This window comes from Aquarana catesbeiana, linkage group LG11, assembly GCF_042186555.1.
Source record: "Aquarana catesbeiana isolate 2022-GZ linkage group LG11, ASM4218655v1, whole genome shotgun sequence".
In the NCBI taxonomy this organism is placed as follows: Eukaryota; Metazoa; Chordata; class Amphibia; order Anura; family Ranidae; genus Aquarana; species Aquarana catesbeiana.
In genome coordinates this window covers 277733544-277756000 of record NC_133334.1, presented here as the reverse complement: position 1 = coordinate 277756000, position 22457 = coordinate 277733544, and the positions used below count along the sequence as shown (strand labels likewise).

Here is a 22457-nt window from a genome sequence, read left to right as displayed (position 1 = left end):
GAACTCTGCATTCTGTACATAGCTCACCCCCTAACTTTGTACTCTGTAGGTAACGCACTCCTGAAACCCTGCACTCTGTATATAGCTCATTCTTGAACTCTGCACTCTGTACATAGCACACTCCTGAGCCCTGCACTCTGTACGTAGTGTAATCCTGAACTCTGCATTCTGTACATAGCTCACCCCCTAACTTTGCACTCTGTAGGTAACGCACTCCTGAACCCTGCACTCTGTATATAGCTCATCCTTGAACTCTGCACTCTGTATATATCGCACTCCTGAACCCTGCACTCTGTACGTAGTGTAATCCTGAACTCTGCACATAGCTCACCCCCTAACTTTGCACTCTGTAGGTAATGCACTCTGGAAACCCTGCACTCTGAACATAAAACACTCCAGAAACCCTGCACTCTGAACATAAAACACTCCAGAAACCCTGCACTCTGTACATAGTGTAATCCTAAACTCTGCACTCTGTATATAGCTCAGCCCCTAACTTTGCACTCTGTAGGTAACGCACTCCTGAACTCTGCACTCTGTATATAGCTCATCCTTGAACTCTGCACTCTGTACATAACGCACTCCTGAACCCTGCACTCTGTACATAGTGTAATCCTGATACAACCAGCCCTTTGAGGGCAACCATACTGCTGATGCAGCCTGCGATGAAATTGTATTTGACATCCACGTGTTAGACTATTTATTTATTTTTTTATTTGCTGGGGGTTTTTCCCGCGAAAGTGGAGTTACCCCCATTACAATCCTGGCTAAACTGTAAATTGGTTTTCACCTTTATACCGGATCACCTTATCACCCCTAACCCTGCATGGGTGAGAATGTCTGAGTACTCCAAAACTGTACTCTTGTCGTACCCCACAACGCAAACAGCGGTGATCTAGATCTGTGTTCCAGGACCCCCCATCCCTGGCTTCCTGTACGATACATTGTATATATTTAAATATATTGTATATGCGATGAAAGGGAACTAATTCTAGAGATTGGATATAATTTGTATGTTGGCGAGGTGAAGTGACGACTATCACAGACAACGCAGGATACGTGACGCAGCTGTGAAGAAAGCCACCAATTCCTCTCAGATATATTACAGAGCGATTTTCCTGTTCAACCCGCGTTGTTACGCTCCGCCGCACTCCTCATACCTGACCGAGCGCCGTGCATAATGCACACTTTTCAATCGGGGAATTTACGCTCACAGAATACGGATAGAAAGGTTTTAGAAGAACTCTGAGCAAAGAGTTCTAAGACCATTAAATCCTTCCATTTTTATATTTATTAAAAAAAAAAAGCACTTTAAGTCCGCACCCGGGGGTAATGATCTGTAATCCGTCTCCGGGGGATGTTAGGTGAGCGATTGGACGGACTCCACTTTTTGTTTTTTTTTTTGTAAAGTAAAACATTTTACAGTTTTTTTTAGAGGCTTATGAGTAGGAGATCGGCTTGCAGCTTAACTACAGGCACAAAGGCTTTGATTTAAATATATTTCCCAGTAGCCACTAAGGATATAAATCCATTTTTTTCAATGCCTTTGAAAACCCAGCTATTACCTTCTAAAAGTAGCAGTGACATCATCACTGTGCTGCACATAGCCCGACAAGGCCCCACCCACTACAGCATGTGACTGGACAGTGACAGGAGAAACAGCACAGTGATGCAGAGAGCAGAGTGATGCCGAGTGATGAGCTTGAGTGAAAGAACACATCCCCGGCATCCCTTTAGATGATCATGTTCCTCCCTGCTGGCCACTTGATGGTGCAGATTTTAGCTGTGCTGATTAATAGCTTCATAACTGTTCCAGACATGATTTTATCCAGCCCCCAACTAGTGTCAGTTGTGTGTCCTCAATGTGCACTGATTGAGGATTAGGGTCAGCAGAGGTTGTCTGGCTTCTGATGTAAGACGGACACTGATGGGGACCATTAACCACTTCAGGCCTGGAAGGATTTACCCCCTTAATGACCAGGCCATTTTTTGCAATACGGCACTACATTATTTTAACTGACAATTGCGCGGTCGTGCGACGCTGTACCCAAACAAAATTCCTTTTTTCCCCACAAATAGAGCTTTATTTTGGGGGTATTTGATCACCTCTGTGGTTTTAATTTTTTGCGCTATAAACAAAAAAAGACTTTTAAATTTTGACAAAAAAATAATTTTTTTTTTTTTACTTTCTGCTATAATACATATCCAAAAATAAAAAAATAAAAATAAAAAAAAATGTATTCATCAGTTTAGGCCAATATGTATTCTTCTACATATTTTTGGTATTAAAAAAAACCCCAATAAGTGTAAATTGATTGGTTTGCGCAAAAGTTATAGGGGTGTATTTACTAAAGGCAAATAGACTGTGCACTTGGCAAAGTGCAATTGCATTCTGCAAGAGCAGTTGCTCCAGAGCTTAGCAAATGAGCAGAAGTTCTACTAACTTCCATCATCCAATCATGTGCAAGCAAAAATGCTATTCTTCTTATGTTGCAGTGGCAGCTGGTGAAGTTTTAGGATAGGGGGGCGCCAGACCCCGCCCTTCCTTTTTGACCCCTCCCACTTCTCATAAGCCCTACCCCTTATAGAATCCACCCACTCCGTCCCCTATATTCCACTTGCTTCCACCCATAGTGTCAGGAGTATACAGCTCAGCATCACAGGACAGAGTATACAGTCCCAGCATCACAGGACAGAGTATACAGCTCAGCATCACAGGACAGAGTATATAGCCTCAGCATCACAGGACAGAGTATACAGCTCAGCATCACAGGACAGAGTATATAGCCCCAGCATCACAGGACAGAGTATACAGCTCAGCATCACAGGACAGAGTATATAGCCCCAGCATCACAGGACAGAGTATACAGCTCAGCATCACAGGACAGAGTATATAGCCCCAGCATCACAGGACAGAGTATATAGCCCCAGCATCATAGATCAGGGTATATAGCGCAGCCTTGCCAATCATGGTATATAGCACAGCCTCACAGATCATGGTATATAGCATAGCCTCGCAGATCATGGTATATAGCACAAAAATAAGATCGGCGAGTGTATCCTCGTTAGTATAGTTAGTAAAATAGTTAGTTAGTATGGTTAGTTCAATTTTTCTATACATCTCTCTTAAATACATAAGTGCCTATAAAGTTCGCTTAGGGGTATTCATTTTGTTTCATGGTATATAGCGCAGCCCCACAGATCATGGTATATAGCGCAGCCTCATAAATAATGGTATATAGCACAGCCTCACAGATCATGGTATATAGCACAGCCTCACAGATCATGGTATATAGCGCAGCCTCACAGATAATGGTATATAGCGCAGCCTCACAGATCATGGTATATAGCGCAGCCTCACAAATAATGGTATATAGCGCAGCCTCACAGATCATGGTATATAGCGCAGCCTCACAGATCATGGTATATAGCGCAGCCTCACAGATAATGGTATATAGCGCAGCCTCACAGATAATGGTATATAGCGCAGCCTCACAGATCATGGTATATAGCTCAGCCTCACAGATCATGGTATATAGCTCAGCCTCATAAATAATGGTATATAGCACAGCCTCACAGATCATGGTATATAGCGCAGCCTCACAGATAATGGTATATAGCTCAGCCTCATAAATAATGGTATATAGCACAGCCTCACAGATCATGGTATATAGCGCAGCCTCACAGATCATGGTATATAGCTCAGCCTCATAAATAATGGTATATAGCACAGCCTCACAGATCATGGTATATAGCGCAGCCTCACAGATAATGGTATATAGCGCAGCCTCATAAATAATGGTATATAGCACAGCCTCACAGATCATGGTATATAGCGCAGCCTCACAGATAATGGTATATAGCGGAGCCTCACAGATCATGGTATATAGCGCAGCCTCACAGATCATGGTATATAGCACAGCCTCTCAGATAATGGTATATAGCGCAGCCTCATAAATAATGGTATATAGCGCAGCCTCATAAATAATGGTATATAGCGCAGCCTCACAGATCATGGTATATAGCACAGCCTCACAGATCATGGTATATAGCACAGCCTCACAGATCAGCACAAACAAACTGAAAAATGACACTGTTAGTAAGTTGCAGAGCATTTTGCTGATCACAGAGCATAGTTGGTTCATCGCAGAGTCGGCAGTACATTTATCATTTGCAGAGCACACAGTGGGGACCCTGATGTAGGAGGGACTCTAATGGGGATCCTGGTGTAAAAGGGGACTCTGAGAGGAATCGTGATGTAAGAGGAACTCTGATAGGAATTCTGATGTAAGAGGGACTCTAATGGGGACCCTGATGTAAGAGCGGACCCTGATTTAAGGGGGGACTCTGATGTAAGGGGGGACTCTAATGGGGATCCTGATGTAAAAGGGGACTCTAATGGGAATCCTGATGTAAGAGGAACTCTGATAGGGATCCTGATGTAGGGGAGGGGGACTGTGATAAGGACCCCAATGTAAGGGGGGGGTGTTATGTAAGGGGGACTCCGATGGGGAAAGTCACACTGCTTGCATTAAAACAATACATACATTTCATGAATACAGAGCTGCATTCATTAGTTACTTGTTATCTGTATGGAGTGATTGGGAGTCTTCCAGCTGGAAAGGAGCCTCTGTATTATTTACAGAAAATATGTGGAGATGTATTCATTGTCAGAGTCTCGGGTGATATACAATGTAACATTCAGCAAGGCCAGTCCCAATAGTTACAATAAGTATCTCTTTGTTTCATGAATGGAGGAGGATTTGCATGAGCTCTGTGCATTGTGTCTGCCGGACCGGAATGTTATTGTAGATGCCGGGCCCCGGGCCCCGTATAATGCCCCTTTGTATAGGTGTAGTCACTGACTGATCACCTGGAACACCAACAATCAGCCGACACAACAGCAGCAATGTTTGTCATTGGACACAGAAGGCTAAAACAGAATCCTGCTCCATGTCCATTGCCCTGGGCCTTTACATTGTGGGCGGGGGAAGGGGTTTAGCCTTTTGTGGTCCCTTATATCAGCACCTTCAGGCAAATATAAAAGACACAGAATCTGTATTCATTTATCCGTTATTAGCCTACCGGGCACTTTCACCCCCTTCCTGCCCGGGCCAATTTTCAGCTTTCAGCGCTGTCGGGCACTTTGAATGGCGATTGCGCAGTCATGCAACGCTGTACACATGTTTTTATCATTTTTTTTCACATAAATAGAGCGTAGTTTTGGTGATATTTAATCACTGCTGGGTTTTTTATTTTTTTTCTCAAAAAAATGAAAAATTACCGAAAATTTTGGGAAAAAAAAAACAAAACAGTTTTATAGTTTGTTGTAAAAGTTTGCAAACATTTTTCTCCTTCATTGATGTGCGCTGATAAGGCGGCACTGATAGACACTGATAGGTGGCACTGGTGGGCATAGATGAGGCGGCACTGGTGGGCACTGATGGGTGGCACTGATGGGTGGCATAGATGGGTGGCACTGAAGGGCACTGAAGGGCATTGATAGGCTGCACTGATAGGTGGCACTAATGGGTGGCACTGATGGGTAGCATAGATGGGTGGCACTGATGGGCACTGAAGGGCATTGATAGGCGGCACTGATGGGCACTGCTAGGTGACACTGATAGGCAGCAGCACTGATAGGTGGCACTGATGATGAGGCACTGATGGGCACTGTTTGGCAGCACTTATGGGCACTGGTATGTGACACAGATGGGTACTGGTAGGTGGCACAGGTGGGCACTGGTTGGCGGCATTGATATGCACTGGCAGGTGGCACTGGTGGGCACTGGTTGATGGCATTGCTATGCACTGGCAGGTGGCACTGGTGGGAACTGGCAGGCAGCACTGGTGGGCACAGATACTTGGGTGATGTCTCACCCTCTTCGGGACCACTGTCTCTCTGACACAGGCCGGTGATTGGCATTTTTTTTTTGTTTACACTGTCAGCACGAGCAGAAAAAAAGGTGATTACCGTTTTTTTGTTTACATCACATAATCAACTGTCATTGGCTCATTCACTTGGTAAACACAGAGCGCGCCGCACGCACAGGGGATGCACAGGGGATGCACAGGGGATGCACAGGGGGCGCACAGGGGACACGCAGGGGACGCACAGGGGATGCACAGGGGACGCACAGGGGACACGCAGGGGACGCGCAGGGGACACGCAGGGATCTCATGCACGGGAGGACGTCTATTGACTATTGTTTGATCGCTTCGTTTTCAGCCTTCGGGCCGGCAGGGGGCCGATGCTGCATCCACCTAGGTAAGTATGATTAAAAACAAATCCCTTACATCTCTTTTAAATGCATTTGAGTTGGCATCTGATTTTTGCAGCACCTGTACAGCAAAGCTCAGCCTTGGAAAAGGAGAAGCAGCACAAGGAGCCAATCATGTGTTGTAAGTATGCTGATAGGAGGAGAGAGCAGAGCGTCAGGGACATGAACTCATCGATCTTCTGCTTCTCCATTCACGGTCCAGTCACAGTGTGGAGAAAGACAGGAGACCCATAAGCAGCGGCAGCCGCTCCACAAGGAGCCCCCCTAATTTCCATGCGTCTGGCACCTAATCTACATGGAGGGCGCCGGACGCATGGATTTCTATCAGTTTTTTTTTTTTTAGAAGCACATGATAAGAGCCTGTGGCTATAATTGGCTTAAAAAAAGTTGGGCTTGGGGCGCAGAGCACTGTGCCCCGAGCCCACCCACTTGTGTGACATTAGTGAATCAACATTCACTATTGTCTTCCTGCTTCTCCACCCGGCCAATCAGGAATGGTCTTAAGACTGAATTGGCCGGGAGGAGAAGCGACCGGATTGGCCAGGTAGGAGAAGCCGGGGTTTGTTTGCCGCCCCCCCCCCTCCCTCCCGCAAAAATGGAGCAACGGCTGTCACTGCCTGTAAGTAAAAGTGAAACTGCAGCAGAGAAAGATCAGATTTCCTTCCCTGATACACAGGGCTGTACTTTGCGGCAGGGCTGTGTAAATCTTGGGACTGGATGGACAGACAGACAAATCCTTTGGCGGTGAAAACAGCTTTCAAATATGAGTTTCATCTTTGTAGTTAACCTTTCCCCCGAGTTCAGCTTCAAGCAGCAGACACCCCAATGACTGATCTCACATGGATGTTTGCTTCGGGTAAAACTGGTTTGTGTTGGAGAGATGTGAGTTCGATCGGATTCCTGGCAGACAAATCAGAATGAAATGACTAAGAGGAGAACAATGTCCATACTAATTGTTGTTATCTGCAGCCTTGGCTCTGCCCATTGCCATCCCCTGTATGTGCCATTCTAGAACTCAAAAGTCACCCAAGGACAATGACAGCGGTGACGTCATCTCCCCATAACCCTTATAGAGTGAAAGCAGAATACACTCCGCTCTGCTTCAGCTGCTCACCTTGGGATGCCGGACAGATCTGATCACTGTTAAGCTGGTCATACAACAAGGGGGCACCTGATGGGGATACCTGATGTAAGGGGTACTCTGATGTGGGAGCCTCCTTTGGGCAACGGGCTTCACATAATGCAGTTTTGCTGCAATTGCAGCGCAAATCATCGAACGACTTGCAGCAAAACCGCACCGCATTGAGTGCCAATAAAAAACGAATGCCAAAAGGATTTGTCTGTCTGTCCATCCAATCCTGAGATTTACACAGCCCTGCCACAAACCGCAAGTCCTGTCTAGTATGGGAGGAGACCTGATATTTCTCTGCTGCAGTTTCACTTTCACTTACGGGTCTCATGTTCATCTCCACCCTGTGACTGGACACAAGCAGAAGAGCAATAAGTTCATATCTCTGACACTCTGCTCTCTCCACCTATCAGCATGCTTGCTGCGCTGTAGCACACCCGATTGGCTCCTTGTGCTGCTTCTCCTTCTCCAAGGCTGAGCTTTGCTGTACAGATACTTCAAAAAGCAGATAACAACTCGAATGCATTTGCAAAATACATTTAATAATTAATGGATGAAGGAAGATCTAAAAGGATCTGTTTTGGATGTTTTTGTCTTCCAATACTGGCGCTCCTACAGCTCACAAAGGATATAAACCCGCTCTGTGTGCAAACCGCTAAGCTGTACACAGCCTGCGCAGAGAGCAGTGCAGTGGGAGGGGTCCAGCAGGCTCCACCCCAGAAAACGACAGGAGGGGGCGGAGACAAGACCAGTCACTCTGCGCAAGGAGAGAGAAAACAGAGCTGTGGGAGGGGTCTGTCAGGCTCCACCCATTATGGACTGCCTTCAGTAAACTACAGGAGGGGGGGCAGAGACAAGACTAGTCACTCTGTGCAAGGAGAGAGAAAGCAGAGCTGTGGGAGGGGTCTGTCAGGCTCCACCCACTACAGGCTGCCTGCAGAAAACTGCAGGAGGGGGCGGAGACAAGACCAGTCCCCCTGCACAAGAGAGAGAGCAGAACTGTGGGAGGGGCCTGGCAGTCTCCACCCATTATGGACTGCCTGCAGTAAACTACAGGAGGGGGCGGAGATAAGACCAGTCCCTTGCACAAGGAGATAGAGTGCAGAGCTGTGGGAGGGGTTCGGCAGGCTCCACCCATTACAGGCTGCCTGCTGAATACTACAGGAGGGGGGCGGAGACAAGACCAGTCCCCCTGCACAAGGAGAGAGAGCAGAGCTGTGGGAGGAGTGCAGCAGTCTCCACCCATTATGGGCTTCCTGCAGAAAGTCTACAGGAGGGGGCGGAGATAAGACCAGTCCCTTGCACAAGGAGATAGAGCAGACCTATGGGAGGGGTCTGGCAGGCTCCACCCACTACAGGCTGCCTGCTGAAAACTACAGGAGGGGGTGGAGTCCTTTGCACAAGGAGACAGATTGCAGAGCTGTGGGAGGGGTCCGGCAGGCTCCACCCATTACAGGCTGCCTGCTGAATACTACAGGAGGGGGGCGGAGACAAGACCAGCCCCCCTGTGCAAGGAGATAGATTGCAGAGCTGTGGGAGGGGTCCGGCAGTCTCCACCCATTACGGGCTGCCTGCAGAAAACTACAGGAGTGGGCGGAGACAAGACCAGTCCCCCTGCACAAGGCGAGAGATCAGCAGTGAGCGGTCTTCATTACAGGAAGTCTCACACTGGATTACTGCACAGATCTGGAGGAAATACATAAAGATCACCGAGAATCAGGAAGAATACACATGATGAATGGATTTAGACAATGTTTTCCCGGAGTTCAGCTTTAATTCTGATCCTAGCATTCATCTTATGCTATCGGCTACACTGCTGTCCATTTCCCTGGGCATGCCAGGACCTGAAACAGACCGAGTTGGAGAGAGTCTGGTGGTGTTCAGTATATGCCGACATTTGTATTTCCCCCTCCGATGAAGACCGGCCAGTTGCAAAAGAAAGCCACAAGCAGCCTAAGCCTTGCCTAAAGTTCATGAAGAGCACCTGTCATTGTCCCCCCCCCCCCCCCCTTACTCACCACCATCTTGTTCCAGCGGCTCTGACAGGTGCTCTCGGGGCGTTCTGTCACCAGACACATGGAGAAAGCTCTGAACTTCTTCCTTGTTGTTTCTTTGCTTCTGCTTTTTTTTTTTTGGTCTATATGATTCTGCTCTGCCCCCACCCCGCTGCTCAGCTTTCTGCTCCACTGCGTCCACTTCCTTCCTCGTACTGCACATTCGGCTGTGACCTCCCTTCCCTGTCGCCAGATGGACTTTAAGTGCCACACACGGGCTTGTTCAAGAAGGTGCATCTAGTTTGCTTGTAATTGCCCTGAGACTCATCTATTGCAATCAAATTTCCAGGAGGTCACCAAGGGGCCCCCTTGTGCAAGACCAAATATCGGACCCCCAGCATTCAACAACTGCTGGACAAGTTTTTAGACTCATTCAATGACAGCTTGATAGAAGTGAGAAATGTCCAAGCCTACTAGAGATGAGCTTGGGTCTGGTCCCAACCTAGAAGTCAGCTGTTACTGTTGGGCCAATGAGCGGGGGGGGGGGGGGGGAGCTGCACATATATAATGGGGTGGGGATGCTCTTGACAACCTTGACTTAGTATGGCCAAGTGGTGAGCTTGAGTGTGGGCTTGGTCCAAACCCAAAAGTTGTCTGTCATTGCAAGACCAATGACCTGCTGCCAGGAGATTCCCCAGCCCTGCAAACGATATATACAAAGGGGCGGGAATGCTTGTGACATCATTGATCTAATGTTGCCATAAAGGATGAGCCTGTGTTCTGAACACAGAAGTTGGCTGTCACTTCTGGACCAATGAGCTTCGGCTAGGAGATTCCCCACTCTCTAATGCTGTATATAAAGGGGGAGGGGATTCTCATGACATCCATGACCTAATATGGCCACATGTGGTGAGCTTGGGCTCGGGTTTGGTCCAAACCTGAAAGTTGGCTGTCACTGCTGGGCCAATGAGCTGCAGCTTGGAGATTCCCCACCTCCTAAAGATGTACTGTATATAAAGGGGAGGGGATTCCCAGGACATCCTTGACCTAATATGGCCACATGTGGTGAGCTTGGGTTCGGGCTTTGTTTTGGTCCCAACCCAGAAGTTAGCTACGATTGTTGGGCCAATGAGCTGCAGCTTGGAGATTCCCCAACTCCTAAAGATGTACTGTATATAAAGGGGAGGGGATTCCCAGGACATCCTTGACCTAATATGGCCACATGTGGTGAGCTTGGGTTCGGGCTTTGTTGTGGTCCCAACCCAGAAGTTAGCTACGATTGTTGGGCCAATGAGCTGGGGGCAGAAATTCCCCCATCCTGCAACTGATATATACAAAGGGGCAGAGATGCAAATGACATCATTGACCTAATGTGGCCTCATGTGATGAGCTTGGGTTTGGTCCAAACCGGAAGTTGGCCATCATTGCTGAGCCAACGAGCTAGGGGCGGAAGATTCCCCATGCCACGACTGTATGTATATAAAGGGGAGGGGATGCTTTGGATTTGATCCAAACCTAGAATGTATCTGCTATCGCTGGGCCAATGAACTGGAAGTGGGAGATTCATTCCCTACCCAGAAACCAATATATATAAAGGGGCGGGGATGCTCATGACATCATTGACTCAATATAGCCTCATGGTATGAGCTTGGGTTTGGGCTTGCGTTTAGTCCAAACACAGAAGTTGGTTGTCATTGCTAGGCCAATGAGTTGGGGCGACTCCTGTCTCACAACTGATGTATACAAAGGGGGAAAGGGATGCTCGTGACATCACTGACCTAATATGGCCACATGTGGTGAGCTTGGGTTCAGGCTTTGGTTTGAACCCAAAAGTTAGCTACCATTGATGAGCTGCAGGCAGATAATTCCCCACCTTGCAACTGATGTATACAAAGGGTCGGTGAAGCTTGTGACATCATTGTCCTAATGTGGCCTCATGAGATGACCTTGGTTTGGTTTGAACCTGGAAGTTGGTTGTTGATGCTGGGCCAACTAGCTGTGGGAAGGAGATTACTCACCCTGCACATGGTGTATACAAACGAGTGGGGATGCTAATTGACCTAGTTTGTCCATGTGCCCATATTAGATCAATGAGGTCATGAGCATCCCACAACTTTGTTCTTGTCAGTTGCATGTCGTGGGTTTTTTTTTTTATTAACAATTAGCATTTTGTCTCACAAGTGGAATTGCCTTTGAAATGAAGGCTAGAGAGACAAGGAAGCCATATTGGTTGCGCAACAATCTCTATCACACAGAGCTATGGCGCTGAGCATAGAGCTGGCCATACATGGAAGGAACTTCAGCCAGCTCCTCATGAACTGACCAAAATTTGAGCCATGGGTGGCCCCCTATCAGCACCCTCCCTCCCACCGGACATCCTTTGAGCTAAAAATGGAAGGATCTGGTTTGAAAATTGTTGGGTTTGTTAGATGTAGCCACTCTTCAGGTATCTGACAGCAGCGGGTACAGGCTGTCAGAACACAATAGCCAGCTGTAGAGCTCGGGAAGAGATGTTAGTACAGCGATCTCCCTACGCTGATAGGGGGCCAGAACACACTGGTCAGCCCTATCAAAGCACTAATCGGGTGCCGATCAGCAGACCTTTTGGGTCATGCCCCTTTAAGAGAAGCCGGACATTCTGTTGACTTCCTTTGGACCGGCTGCCGTACACACAGGCCCAAATGTCGGCCGGTTCCTATTGACCCGGCCAATGCCACCCGATATTCGGCCCGTGTGTACGGCCCTTTAGAAACCTTACAGAGTATGGCCAGCTAAGCCCAACCTCCTCCCAGCTTCCACCTGTAGAATGTACACAAGACTCTGGTCCATCACTGCTCTCAGCCAATGGCAGGGCTGGAGCTTTCTGCAATCATGTTGACAAGCCAGAGACTCCAACTGAAAGCCAGCAAGTTCCTAGCTCTTTATAGTGAACTCCAATGGATGCACCACTATGGGAATGCGGCAGTGGTGGACCCACCCACTGGGGACACGCGGGCGCCGACGCCTCTCTCCTCGCCACCCTCCCTATACGCATAATGGATAGATTCATGCATAGCAAGATGGGGAGGCTCGCAGGTGGTAAAAACGTGGCACATTTTTACCGCCCTCCAACCACACATCTAAATGAAGCCTTCCAAAGGCATATCTTTTGTATGCAACGCGTGCGTTTAAGCAGCGCTGCTTTTGATTGCCTGCGTTTGACAGCGACCCCCCCGTCTACACAGCTCCTTCTGGACCAGGGATATGCAATTAGCGGACCTCCAGCTGTTGCAGAACTACAAGTCCCATGAGGCATAGCAAGACTCTGACGGCCACAAGCCATGGCACCCAGAAGCAGAGGCATGATGGGACTTGTAGTTTTGCAACAGCTGGAGGTCCGCCAATTGCATCTCCCTGTTCTAGAGGGTTCAGCTGGTTGAAAGTCGCACCGTCACCTCTCCCTGCATCCAAAAATAGCGACAACCTACTTAGCTATGTTCAGTAAATGGCATCAGCACTCACCTTTGAAAATGTCACAGCAACAAGTGCGGCGCTGTGGCTTCGGCTTTGCAAAAAAAAAAAAAGTTTAAAACAAAAGAAGGAAATTGAGTAATGACCCCGATTGTCAAACGCGGCTCAGCTGCTTTTAGTGGCGCCTGACGGGCTGGTTAGCTCGCATGTTACCGCATAATAATGAAAAAAAAAAAAGAAGTACGCCTGGCACTGTGCTTATTCATTGGTCATCGCAACTACGGCTGTGCGTACTGAAAGCATGGCGGGGCTGCAGACGGAGCTTCGCCTTTACCCACCTCAACTCCAACAGACTTACTGTGCTGGATCACCAGATTAACCGCTTCCATACCGCGCCAATTCCAGCACTCCTCTCCTACATGTAAAAACCATCATTTTTTTTTTTTTGCTAGAAAATTACTCAGAACCCCACAAAAAAATCCCAATGAGCGTATATTGATTGGTTTGCGGAAAATTTATAAATGCCTACAAACAATGCATATATTTATGTATTTTTTTTTTTTTTTTTAGCAGAGACCCTAGGGAATAAAATTGAGGTTGTTGCAACTTTTTATGTCACACGGTATTTGCGCAGCAATTATTCAAACGCAATTTTTTTTGGGGGGGGGGAGGGGTAACACTTTCATGAATATAAAAACAAAAACAGTAAAGTTAGTCCATTATTTTTGTATAATGTGACAGATGATGTTATGCCGAGTAAATAGATACTGAACATGTCACACTTTTACTTTTTACACTTGTGGAATGGCGTCAAACTTTGGTACTTAAAAATCTCCATAGGCGACGCTTTAAAATTTGTTACAGGTTACCAGTTTAGAGTTACAGAGGGGGTGTAGTGCTAGAATTATTGCTCTCGCTCTGACGTTCGCGGCGATACCTCACATGTGTGGTTTAAATGTATATATAATATGTGTTTATATTATATATATATATCTATATATATATCTATATATATAGATATATATATATCTATATATATATCTATATATATAGATATATATATATAATAATGCAGACACAACCTACCTATGCGTTCGCTTCTGTGTGCGAGCACGCAGGGACGGGGGCGGTTTACATTTATTTTTTTAAATATTTTTTATGGTTTCTTTTTTTTTTTTTTTTACACTTTTCCTTTAATTTTTTTTTTTTTTATGATCACTTTTATTCCTATTATCCTATTACAAGGCCTATTACAAGACATGTCTTGTAATAGGAATAGGACATGACAGGTCCTCTTTATGGAGAGATGTGGGATCTGTATGACTTCATCTCTCCTCCAGGCAGAAAAGCCTGAGATAAAAAAAAAAATAAAATAAACGGTCTCGGTCTCTCCAGCCGAGTCCCCGGCACTGTGGACTTGACGTCATAACGTCGTGCTGGGCCTCCGAGAGTCATAGGGATGGCCGGGGACCATCCGTCCCTCGGTATTCTCTATGGCTAACCTCCGGTCCTGGCGGATTCCTTCTCCGGCTCGCCGATCGCACGGGCGAGCCGGTAGAAGCGCTGGAGGACGGCGGGGAGGGGCTATAAAACATATCCTATAAAAAAAGTAGACAAAATCTAATTTCTTCATAAATTTTGGCCAAAATATATTCTGCTACATGTCTTTGGTTAAAAAAAAAAAAAAAAATCCCAATAAGTGTGTATTGATTGGTTTGTGTGAAAGTTATAGTGTCTACCAACTATGGTATTTAACCACTTCAGCCCTGGAAGGTTTTACCCCCCTTCCTAACCAGGCCTATTTTTTGCGATACGACACTGCGTTACTTTAAGGGCCAGTTCACACCACATGCAGTCCAGTGCGTTTTTTTTTTCTGCATCAAAAACGCATGGAAAGTAGGTTATATGGTTTTCAATGGCATAGTGCACACCAGTGCTTGCAGTTCCAGTGCGTTCCGTTCAGAACATGCTGCATTTTTCCTGCACTGGACTGTACTGGAATGCTGTACAGTAAGACGCATCAAAAACTAACTCGAACGCACCTAAAAGCACCAAAAACACTCTGGAACGCACATGTCCCTAAGGTTAAGAAAACAGAAGAGGGGAGGGGGGGATGCACTGGACTGCATCAAAAAATGCACCAAAAACGCATCAAAAACGTGTCAAAAACACGTATGCAGAAAAGCATCTGGACTGCGTTTCTATGGTGTGAACTGACAATTGCGCGGTCGTGCGACGCTGTAACCAAACAAAATTGACGTCCTTTTTTTCCCCACAAATAGAGCTTCCTTTTGGTGGTATTTATTTATTTCTATCACCGGGTGTTGCGCTTACCAAAATCAACAATCGTTATTGGTGATGGTGTGAAAAAGATACAAATACTTCACTCAATATATGGACACATATTTCTATACATTTCTATATATTTCTTTACATTTCTATACATTTCTATACATTTCTATATATTTCTTTACATTTCTATACATTTCTATATATTTCTATATATTTCTATACATTTCTATATATTTTTATATATTTCTATACATTTCTATATATTTCTATATATTTCTATACATTTCTATATATTTCTATACATTTCTATATATTTTTATATATTTCTATACATTTCTATATATTTCTATATATTTCTATACATTTCTATATATTTCTATACATTTCTATACATTTCTATATATTTCTATATATTTCTATACATTTCTATATATTTCTATATATTTCTTTACATTTCTATACATTTTTATATATTTCTTTACATTTCTATACATTTCTATATATTTCTATACATTTCTATATATTTCTTTACATTTCTATACATTTCTATATATTTCTTTACATTTCTATACATTTCTATATATTTCTTTACATTTCTATATATTTCTATATATTTCTTTACATTTCTATACATTTCTATATATTTCTTTACATTTCTATACATTTCTATATATTTCTTTACATTTCTATATATTTCTATACATTTCTATATATTTCTTTACATTTCTATACATTTCTATATATTTCTATACATTTCTATATATTTCTATATATTTCTTTACATTTCTATACATTTCTGTACATTTTTATATATTTCTATACATTTTTATATATTTCTATACATTTCTATATATTTCTATACATTTCTATACATTTTTATATATTTATACATTTCTATACATTTCTATATATTTCTATATATTTCTTTACATTTCTATACATTTCTGTACATTTTTATATATTTCTATACATTTTTATATATTTCTATACATTTCTATATATTTCTATATATTTCTATACATTTTTATACATTTCTATACATTTCTATATATTTCTATATGCATTTGTTTGCTTGTTCATTATGCACTTAGCACTTTTTTAAATTGTTTGGTATTTTGTGTTGTAATACATATGATGTTCCAGCAGTCCAGATCATTTCCACACACCTGCGGTGACCTGCTTTGATTTGTTTACAATCAGGTGTATGATTGATAAGTCTGCTGAGAGCACCATTTACTTGCTGGCTGTTTTTTTACTGACGCACACTTTGTTCTCACAGGCTTCATTTTTTGTGTTAATCATGATGGAATGTTTATAGTATTATTCACTTGTACTATGCGGTATTGAGCACATGCACTTTATGGTTACATTTATATCTCTAGCGCCCCCATATCTTTATACACCCCCCATTTATTTATTTTTTGCACTATAAACATAAACTACACTATAAACAACATATTTTTGAAAATTTTTTAATCTATTTATTTAATTCTTTTTACCAGTAATGGCGGGGGCGATCAGCGACTTATAGCGGGACTGCGATGTTGTGGCGGACAAATCGGACACCTGACTGACGCTTTTTGGGGGACCAGTGACACTAATACAGTGATCAGTGCCAAAAAATCTGCACTGTCACTGTACTAATGACACTGGCAGGGAAGGGGTTAACATCAGGGGGCGATCAAAGGGTTAAATGTATGCCTAAGTTGTGCTCACTCACTGGGGGGGGGGGGGTGCTTTGACTAGGGGAAAGGCAAAGATCCGTCTTCCTGCTTTGCACAAACACAGGATCGGTGCCTTCACTACTGACAGGACGACAATCTGCCTTGTTTACATTGTCGTTCTGCCTGCATACTGTCTAATCGGTGGGCGCCGGCCAACATCGATTCCGCGGGTACCCGCCTCTGGGTATAATCACAGCGGGAGCGGGTCGCCGGCGGCATGCGCCCCAGACTCGGAGGTTGGCGGATCATGTACTTGGCACGTGATCTGGCACAGAGCGGCCGCCCTGCCGCAGTAAACGTACATGGAGCGGTCCGCAAGTGGATATACTGACATTTTTTATCATTTTTTTAAAAAAATGTGACTTATAATGGGACTGTCAGGCATGTACTGGCCATTGGGACTACAGGGAGTTTCCCGGTGGGCCGATGGCTCAGTGGGCCAATTTCAGTGACAATGGACCACTGCCTCCCTCCAGTCCTCTGTCCCCCCCGCAGTGCTCACCTCCTCTCCCTGGCTAGTTATGCAGCGCACCTGAATACAGACATGATGCTCAGGAGTCAACACTTAGAAGCTCATCATACGATCTGGAAGGAGGGCGGCCTCACTTTCCTGCCTAATCTTGTTCCATTGGGGGGGGGGGCACCAAACTGATTCTTTGCCCCAGGTGAAATAATGTCTAGCTTCCCCACTGGTACTGCCTATAAGAGAAATAATGTAGAACGGCTAATAGCTAGTGGGGGGGGGGGGCTTGGGTGGCAAGCCGGCATAGGAGAGACCTGTCAAAGTGGGCCAGTCTGGGTGAAGTCCAGGGCCAAATTTTTGTCCCAGTCCAGCCCTGGGGACTGTGATAGTGCGGTGAGCAATCTGACACTAATTGACACTGAGTGGGAACTGACTGACTGCCACTGACATCACCAGTGACATTTATACAGTAATCAGTGATAATACTATACACTGTCACTGTACTAATGACACTGGCTGGGAAGGGGTTAACCTCTAGGGGCAATCAAGGGGTTCAATGTGTGCCTAACAATGTGTAATGTGTGCTGATTTTTTACTAAAGATCTCTCTGTTTCTTATCCCTTTGCTTTGCAGGGATAAGAAACAGAGAGATCATTCCCTGTGTACAGAGCTCTGATTGTCAAGAAAGGGCTCTGGGCTGTGATTGGACACAGCTGATCAGCAGGTCCTGGCCGTAAATTATTGGCTGGAAATTGCTGACAAACCCAGGCTGTGGTTGGGGGGGGGAGGTGTGCATTTGCGCATCTTAAACCTGTAAACAAGCAGCGACGTGTCAGTTTGTCGCGTTGCCTGTACAGACTGCCCGTCTGCAGTACATTACATGCGCGTGAATGCGCAGATGAGAACGGAGCCTTAAGGTTCACATCTACTTTAAAGTGGTTGTAAACCTCAGACATGAAATCTGAACAAAGCATATCCCTCTTTAGTGTGTACTTGTCTCACTCCAGAACACTAAGTGTCATTTCTGTCTGCTGCCTCCTTCCTCTGCTATCTGCATCAGTCACTTCTGACAAGTTTTCCTGACACCAAGAGATAAAAGGTGACAGGGGAGGGAGCTCTAGCACACAGCCTGTGATTAGCAGCCTCAGCTCTGTTCCTGTGTGCTGTGTGAAGGGGGGGGGGGGGGTTGTGCCCCTTCCCTCCAATCAGCTCCTGTTTTCTGAAATCTCAGACAAGCTGTATAAACTCTGGACTTTGAACAGACGTAGAGTAGAGAAGACTGCAGATAAACAGGTACAACTTATGATTTGTTTCATTTATCACCTGAGGAAGGTCACTTCACTGGGTATATGGAGGGGTTCACAACTATTTTAACCCTTTTTTTTCCGTGGAGCTGTATATGTGTATGTCCCTTTGCACTGGGAACGCGCCGCACAGCGTGCTCCCAGCACAGAGACCGGGGTCTCAACAAGACTACCAATCAGGACCCAGAACTTCTGATTCCGGGTCACCTGATGGCTGTGGTAGCCTCTGATTGGCTGTGAAGCCCGCCCCTGTCTCTCTCTCTCTCTCTCTGAATGGAAAGGAAAATACAATGTATCTTTCTCTTTTCTTGCAGAGAGGGAGAAAAATAAATAAATACATAAATAATAAAAAATAAAATAACCAATTACAGAAAAAAAAATCCATGAATCAATGTGTGATCTCGGTCAGTGCCAGGGTTAGTGTTTGGGTCAAAGGTCAGGGTTGGTATATTTTGGGCAGGATTTATTTATTTATTTTTTTAACCACTTGCCAACCAGCCGTCGCAGTTATACTGCGGCAGGGCGGCTCTATTGCGCGAATCGCTGTGCCGGTACGGTGCTTCGTGTAATAAATACAGCGGGCGCACGCGCGGCACCGATGCCCGCGATCGCTCCCCAGAGAGGTAGAACGGGGATCTGTCAACGTAAACAAACAGATCCCCGTTCTGACAGGGGGAGTAGAGAGAGAGATTGTCTGTTCCTAGTGATCAGGAACAGCGATCTCTCTCTGTACTCCCAGTTTGCCCATCACCCCCCACACACAGTTAGAAACACCTCCCTAGGGACACATTTAACCCCTTGATCGCCCCCTAGTGTTAACCCCTCCCCTGCCAGTGTCATTTATACAGTAATCAGTGGCTATTTTCAGCTCTGATCGCTCTATAAATGTCACTGGTCCCAAAAGAAGCGTAAAAAGTGTCCGATCTGTCCGCCGCAATGTCGCAGTCCTGATAAAAAAAAATCGCAGATCACCGCCATTACTAGTAAAAATAAATAAATAAATAATAAAAAGGATAAAAAATGCCATAAATCAATCCCCTATTTTGTAGACGCTATAACTTTTGCGCAAACCAAACAATATACGCTTATTGCGATTTTTTTTTTTTTTACCAAAAATATGTAGAAGAATACATATTTGTCTAAATTGATGAAGAAATTATTTTTTTTTACATTTTTGGGGGGGGGGGGTATTTATTACAGAAAAAAGTAAAAAATATTATTTTTTCTTTTCAGAATTGTCGGTCTTTTTTTGTTTATAGCGCAAAAACTAAAAACCGCAGATCAAATACCAACAAAAGAAAGCTCTATTTGTGGGGAAAAAAAATGAATTTTATTTGGGTACAGTGTCGCACGGCCGCGCAATTGTCAGATAAGGCGACGCAGTGCGGTATCGCAAAAAATGGCCTGGTCGTGATGGGGGGGGGGGGTAAATCCTTCCAGGACTGAAGTGGTTAAATGAGCATTAGTGTCGGTGTGTTTTTAGGTAGGACAAAAAAAGTACAAAAAAAAGCAAAAATGCGCACCATTGTTTCTGGGCTGTACTCCGGGTACAAACAACAACTAACACATATGTGGTATCGCTGCGATCGTCAGGAGCAGGAGGATTTATTCTTGGGTGGAAGGTTATGACAGTAACACGAAATATACAACTAAATTTAACCACTTAAGGACCGAGCCTCTTTTTGAGATTTGGTGTTTACAAGTTAAAATCTTTTTTTTTTTCGCTAGAAAATTACTTAGAAAAACAAACATTAAATATTTTTTTTTCAGACACCCTACAGTATAAAATGGCGGTCATTGCAATAATTTATGTCACACCGTATTTGCGCAGTGGTCCCACAAGCGCAATTATTTTGGAAAAAATACACTTTTTTGAATTAAAAAAAATAAGAAGATAGTAAAGTTTGCCCATTTTTTTTTATATTGTGAAAGATAATGTTACACCGAGTAAATTGATACCCAACATGTCACGCTTCAAAATTGCGCCACGCTCGTGCAATGGTGACAAACTTTGACCCTTAATTTTTAAGGGTTTTTAAACATGACGTTTAAAAATTTCTACAGGTTACCATTTTCAAGTAACAGAGGAGGTCTAGTGCTAGAATTATTGCCCTCGCTCTAACGATCGCGGCGATACCTCACATGTGTGGTTTGAACACCGTTTTCATATGCGGGCGCGACTTACGTATGCGTTCGCTTCTGCAGACGAGCTAGGCGGGACGGGGCTTTTTATTTTTTATTTTGACACTGTCTTTTTAAAAAAAAAAAAAATTGGGGTCATTTTTATTCCTATTACAAGGAATGTAAACATAAAACGTAAACATAAAGCATGACAGGATCTCTTTAATGTGAGATCCGGGGTCAAAATACCTCACATCTCACATTTTACACTTAAATGCAATTAAAAATATAAATAAATAAATGTAAATTTTTTTTTTTTTTTGAAGACCGATTGACGTCGCTTTCACCAACCAAATGGTGTGGAGCCCAGTGGGAGCCGTCTTTCCCTCACTCCAGCCTGTGAGGGAAAAGGACCCGATTGTCTCCGCCACTACCGATGGCTCTGGTGAGCGCCGGAGACAACCGGAGTGCGGCAAGAGGGGGGGGGGGGCCCTCTCCCGCCCTTGATAAAAGTGATCTCCAGCGAATCCGCTGCTGAGACCGCTTTTATCTGAAAGCGGACCACCCGCTGAAGAAGAGAATATCGGGGTTACGGCAGCTAGCTGCTGCCATAGCAACGGTATTCCTCTTCAAACAGCCGCCATATAATGACGGCGGGCAGTCGCCAAGTGGTTAAAAAAATTATACATTTTTTTCTTTTACTTTTTAATTGTTAATTAAAAAAAAAAAAAAAGGATGAGGACATATCCATCACCATATACCATCAAAAGAAAGACCAATTTGTCCTGAAAAAAACGTGGTATAATCCACCCGGATGCACAAAGTCGTTGTGACGATCTGTACGGTTTTACTAACGTGTGTCAAAGTTGCAGAATTGTGCTTAGGCATTAACATTTGGTTTGCCCTTGAAGGGTGTGAAGGGGTTAAGATGAAAGTTGCCGACTTAAAAAATGTTGCAAATAACTTTACATTTATTTTACAACTTCAGGATGAGAAATGACCGGCCTGCTCCTTTATTGGAGCTTTTGTTTCGTTATGTAACTTCCTTTTTTTCTGGTGTTTTATGTGATTGTTACTTATTTTTTATGACGAAGCGGCTTTCCTCATTTATTTCTTGCCAAGAACAACAGACGTGACTATAAAGGATTGTCCCGTGGGGCCCCGGGCCCCCGGGCGGGGATCAGGATCTGGTGGGGGTCATGGTGACTTAAAGTGGTAGACAACTCAGTTTTTCCACTTGTACTCTCAGGTAGGTCTATAAGAAGATTTACCTGTCGGTACTGTGAATATTTCCTAAACCTGCCCCGCTGAGGAGATATTCACCCTGCATGCAGCCCGTGTCATCACCGGCACATGCGATCTGAATGTCTGGCATAGCATGCCGGACCTTCGCAGCTCGTGCCGTAAATGAGGGCTTCCGCGCGCATGCGCAAGAATGACGTCACTATGCCCCCCAGCCACTCATGTAGCCGGAAAGGAAGACCGGAAGCCCTGTCAGTGTTGACAGCGCGCTGCTGGAAGGCTTCGTTTTAAGGTAAGTTCTTGCATAATGTGTTAGTACACGATACTAGAACATATACTAGAGTAAAACAGAACAGAATAGAATATAAAAGAATAGAATATAAAAGGAATAGAATAGAAAAGAATAGAATAGAATAGAAAAGAACAGAAAATAAATTAATAGAATGTAATAGAGTAA

The 22457-nt window shown here is 44.6% G+C and overlaps 1 protein-coding gene and 1 long non-coding RNA gene across 4 annotated transcripts in view; one reads left to right on the top strand and one right to left on the bottom strand.

The window, feature by feature from the left end:
- The window catches only part of LOC141112826 (uncharacterized), a 71764-nt gene that overhangs the window by 15033 nt on the left and 34274 nt on the right, over positions 1-22457 (top strand). The window lies entirely within an intron of this gene.
- PLCG2 (phospholipase C gamma 2) overlaps positions 1-22457 on the bottom strand; it is a 201715-nt gene that overhangs the window by 156718 nt on the left and 22540 nt on the right. The window contains exon 1 of one of the 3 annotated variants that reach the window (XM_073605903.1): positions 9429-9748. The exons of the other annotated variants lie outside the window; for them this stretch is intronic. The gene's annotated coding sequence lies outside the window, so the exon portion shown is untranslated. Of the gene's footprint in view, positions 1-9428; positions 9749-22457 lie in introns of those variants that run through there. 3 annotated transcript variants of the gene reach the window in all.